General features: G+C 37.6%; 1 pseudogene; it reads left to right on the top strand.

Annotated features, from left to right (window-relative positions):
- Positions 1-241: 241 nt before the first annotated feature.
- Positions 242-859, top strand: LOC123235783 (annotated as a pseudogene).
- Positions 860-5324: the final 4465 nt, after the last annotated feature.

The raw sequence follows: 5324 nt of genomic DNA, 5'->3' as shown, positions 1-5324 counted from the left end.
CCCTTCCAGGTCAATCTCAATCTTTTGATCAAGAGAAGAGACCACAGTCCCATGATCTACAGTAGGTGATGCAAACTCATGCAGACTCATGTAGACTCAAGTGAGCTGTGTTACCCAGAAAGGGGAAGGCGATAGAACTTTCCTCACACAATCCCCCCTTTGATTCTTTGGGAGACCAGCATGTTAAAATCTCCTCATTTGGGGAGCAGGCGGCCGGGGCGGAGCCAGCACCACCGCGACCATGAGGCTGCCCAACATCCTGCTCATGGGTACACCAGGGGTTGGAAAGACCACACTCGGTAAAGAACTTGCATCAAGAACAATTCTGAAATACGTTAATGTGGGTGATTTAGCAAGAGAAGGACAGCTATATGATGGCTTTGATGAAGAATATGAATGTCCCATTTTGGATGAAGACAGAGTAGTTGATGAGCTAGAAAATAAAATGAAAGGTGGTGGAGTTATCGTTGATTACCATGGCTGTGACTTCTTCCCTGAACAATGGTTTCATATAGTTTTTGTGCTTCAAACAGATAATTCTGTATTTTATACAAGACTTGAAAAGAGGGGATACAGTGTAAAGAAACTACAGGACAATGTTCAGTGTGAAATTTTCCAAATTCTTTATGAATAAGCCATGGCCTCCTACAAGCCTGAAATAGTACACTGGCTGCCCAGCAATGTACCAGAAGAACTAGAGAGTAATTTAGATCAGATAATTAAAAGGATTGAGGAGTGGATAAAAGATAATAATTGAACCTTGAGGGGAAAGCATGGATTCTCAAGGCTTTCCACATAATGGTTAAAGATTTTCTTGATGATCTCTCCCTCCCCATGCAATAGAAATTAAGACAACGTACACCAGATTTTACTATCCAAGATTGTGTTGTAGAAGTAACAGGTGGGCAAAATATAAGGTTGAGTTATGGCTGAATTAATTTTTTTTTCTCCATGAGAAAACTGAAAACCCTGAAATAAATGAATACGGTATTAAGGACTTTTTAAGTTTAGGAAATAAAAAAAAATCTCCTCATTTGGGGTTTCTAGGAGATTAACATGTCAGGTCTCCCCAATGAACCATTCCACATATGTAGCTGATAGTAGAACATAATAGGCAAGAGAGAATCAGAAACAACAGAATTTGATAACCCAATGTTTGATAAAATGGAAATCGTAGATCAATTAGGAAAAAACTCCTTACTTGATAAAAATCTTCTGGGAAAACTGGAAAGCAGAGTGACAGAAATTAGACTTAGATCAGTATCTGATATCATATTCCACAGTACATTGTATTTCATTTATTTATTTGTTTGTTTGTTTTTATTTAGGCTTTATTTTTTAATTTTTTTTTAGAATCTTTTTCCATGGTTACATGATACATGTTCTTTCCCTCCCCCACAAACCCCACCACCACCCTCCCCATAGCTGACGCACAATTCCATTGGGCTTTACATGTATCATTGATCAAGACCTATTTCCATATTATTGAGAGTTGCACTGGGGTGGTCATTTGGAGTCTGCATCCCAAATCATATCTCCCTCAACCCATGTGTTCAAGCAATTATTTTTCTTCTGTTTCTACTCCCACAGTTCTTCCTCTGAATTTGGATAGCATTCTTTCTCATAAGTCCCTCAGAATTGTTCTGAATTATTGCATTGCTGCTGATAGAGAAGTCCATTATTGTACCACAGTATATCTTCCACAGACTCTTCCACAGTACATTCTAAATGGATACATAACCTCTAATATTAATGATCAGATCACAAAAATTTATAAGAGAAATAGATTATATACTTCTCATAGCTAGGAGTAAATAGATTCTTTTTTTTTTTAACCCTTGCTTTCTCTCTTAGAATCAATAATATGTATTAATTCCAAGGCAAAAGAGTTATAAGAATTAGACAATGGGGATTGTGTGACTTGCCCAGGGTCACACAGCTAGGAAGTATCTGAGGCAAAATTTTAACCCACAACCCTCCCATTTTTAACCCTGGATCTCTATGCACTGAGCCACCTAACTCTCCCTGAGTAGATGTATTCTTAACCAAACCAAAAAAGAAATAGAAGCAATTATAAAAGATAAGATAAAGAATTTTGACTTCATGAAATGAAAAACTTTCTGCATAGACAAAATTAATACAAGATTAATAAGGGAAGTGACTGAATGGGGAAAAGATTTCATATTATATTTCTCTGATAAAGGTTTGGTATCCAAGTTATATAAACAATAAATATATGTAAGACCAATAGTCATTTCCCAATAGATAAGTGGTCAAAGGATATAAACAAACAATTCTGAAAAGAATTGCAAAGTATTCACAACCACATTAAAGAATGCTTCAAATTATGAATAATAAGAGAAATGCAAAACGAAACAATCCTGAGATTTCATCCTCCCCTGAAAATTGGAAAAAGTCAATTTGTTAATTGACCTTTCCCCAACAAATTGCCCCTTCTCAGATCTCACAGAAAATGTTTTCTTACCTTTTTGGTGTGCTTTTCATATACATTGTACTGTAACAGACTAATTCACACATGCATAATTCCCCTCCTAATAGCCTACTAAGAAGTCTGATCTATTCCAGACTCTACCCCTAATTCTCCACATTTTCTCTATCATTCCATAGAAACTTCCTCACTTTGGAAGTTCATTCTAGCCCTGGGTTTCTCCTTCTGAAAGTACTCTCTGCTCCTGGGTGTCTGCCATGTTTTTATTTCTCTCCAGGAGCCACTCCTCTCTATCATGCTCCCAACAGGCTCTTCTATCTCTTTCTGTCTCTGTATCTGTCTTTTTGTCACTCTCTTTTCCTCTCTGCTTCTGTTTTTCTCCTTCTGTGTCTCTCACTCTCTCTCTCTTTACTTCTCCCTCTTTTTAATTTAATCTCTATACACACACTTTTCAGGTTCCTTTTATTTATTGACTTTCCTCATTAGAATATAAACTCTATGAAGGCAAGGATTGTTTTTCTATTTGTATTTGTATGCCAAGGGTCTTTCTTTTTGCTTGTATTTGGATCCAAGTGCTTAGCACAATGCCTGGCACAGAGTAAACGTTTAATAAAAACTTGTCGAGGGGCAGCTGGGTAGCTCAGTGGATTGAGAGTCAGGCCTAGAGACAGGAGGTCCTAGGTTCAAATCCGGCCTCAGCCACTTCCCAGCTGTGTGACCCTGGGCAAGTCACTTGACCCCCATTGCCCACCCTTACCACTCTTCCACCAAGGAGCCAATACACAGAAGTTAAGGGTTTAAAAATGTAAAAAAAAAACAACAAAAAAAAACTTATTGACTTGACACTTAAACTCCTTAAAGACAAGGTCCTCATCTTACCTAAACTTTGAATCTAATTGATAGCTAACTAGCAGAGAAGACCTGGGTTCAAATCTGGATTCAGATACATTTTTGCTATGGGACCTAGGCAAGTCACTTAACCCCAAAAGCCTACTCCATACTGTTGTTCTGCATTGGAACTGATACTTAGTATCAATTCTAAGACAGAAGGTAAAGATTTTTTTTTTTTATTGAACTGAATATGGTTTCTAGCCTGCATAATGCTCAATTCTGGGGACTTTCAGAATAATTTATCATCATTAAAAGGGTATAGGTCACCTTTGCATGCCATTATGTTGTGCACATGAAACACAGTTGTTGCCCTTATACACCTAGTCCCTGCCTATGTGCTTAGGTCACTTTTGGTCAAATGTAGTCTATCCTTTTGGGGAAGAACATGAGCAACCAATAACTCCAGGTTGATCCCCACATTGAGGTGAAGGGAGTTGTACCAAAAAAGTTGACTAAGCAGCCTTAAAAGAAGACAGTTTTAGTCTTTCTCTCTTTCCCTCTTCTTTTTTTTTTTTAAATCCTTAACTTCTGTGTATTGGCTCCTAGGTGGAAGAGTGGTAAGGGTGGGCAATGGGGGTCAAGTGACTTGCCCAGGGTCATACAACTGGGAAGTGTCTGAGTCCAGATTTGAACCTACTCCCGACTCTAGGCCTGACTCTCAATCCACTGAGCTACCCAACTGCCCCTTTCCCTCTTCTGAGCATACTGGGCCACTGAGAGCAATTAGATTTTAAAAGCTGTTTTCTGTGTCCTTGTGGGAGTTAGCCTCTTGTAGTCAAGGTCTGTAACACTCAACTAGGTTCAGTTCAAGGAGAGCCTGACCCCCAAAAGAGGAAATTAGCCTTTTCTTATATTTTCTGGTTCATCATGCACACACCTGGAATTATTCCAGAAAAATACACTTAAAGTTTGGCATATATCTAAGATCTCATAAAAAGATACTAATAGAGTTCCTTCTAGAAAAGTTGCTTAATGTACAAAATATTAAATATCAGGCCCAGAACAGCTATTAATTTCTCTATCACAAAAGAAATGTTTAAAACATTAAAGACTCATAAGGACTCATTTTTTCCATTTATAAAACTTTTATTTCATTTATATCAATATATGTCCGTAACAATTATGCTTGTTCATGAAAATTTCATAAGACTAGCCATTATCTCAAGTTATTTCCCTATTAACTATTTTCATGGCACATGTATTTAGACAAGTATTTTTTTTTTAACCCTTAATTTTGGTGTATTGTCTTATAGGTGGAAGAGTGGTAAGGGTGGGCAATGCGGGTCAAGTGACTTGCCCAGGGTCACACAGCTGGGAAGTGGCTGAGGCCGAGTTTGAACCTAGGACCTCCTGTCTCTAGGCCTGACTCTCACTCCACTGAGCTACCCAGCTGCCCCCAAGACAAGTATTTTTAAAAAACACAAAAGCAAAAAACCTAAACAAAGTTAAATACATGGGTTTTTTATTTTAATGCTGTTCTTGATACACAATGACATTATTAAGTCATTATAAGTCATTTTTATTGCATATTTACTTGTATTTGTTGTTAGGTTGCCCAAATCATTTGGATATGAATAAAATGAGTATAGCAAAAACAATGAAAGCTAACAGCAAGTAACTTTACAAATAATGGAATGTGAACTTTTTTTGCCTTTCCCCAGAGTAAATTGACTGGTGTAAGAGGGAAATTTAAGGTATTTTATAGATATATATAAAACGTGGCCGCCAGTGGTTGTTAATGTTAAAATTAATTTAGGCCCTTTTATAGCTGCTAGCTTTGCAGCAGTATCTGCCTGATTATTTCCCTTAGAGACAGGGTCAGTGCCACCTGTATGAGCAGAGCAGTGAACTACAGGTAGGGCTTTGGGTAGTTGGAGAGCAGAAAGAACTTCATTAATAATTTTTGCATTAGCTATAGATTTACCAGCTGAGGTTAAAAATCCTCTCTGGAGCCATAACATACCCACTGCATGACATATTCCAA

Source organism: Gracilinanus agilis, chromosome 2, assembly GCF_016433145.1.
Source record: "Gracilinanus agilis isolate LMUSP501 chromosome 2, AgileGrace, whole genome shotgun sequence".
Taxonomy (NCBI): Eukaryota; Metazoa; Chordata; class Mammalia; order Didelphimorphia; family Didelphidae; genus Gracilinanus; species Gracilinanus agilis.
This window is presented reverse-complemented; position numbering and strand designations above follow the sequence as displayed.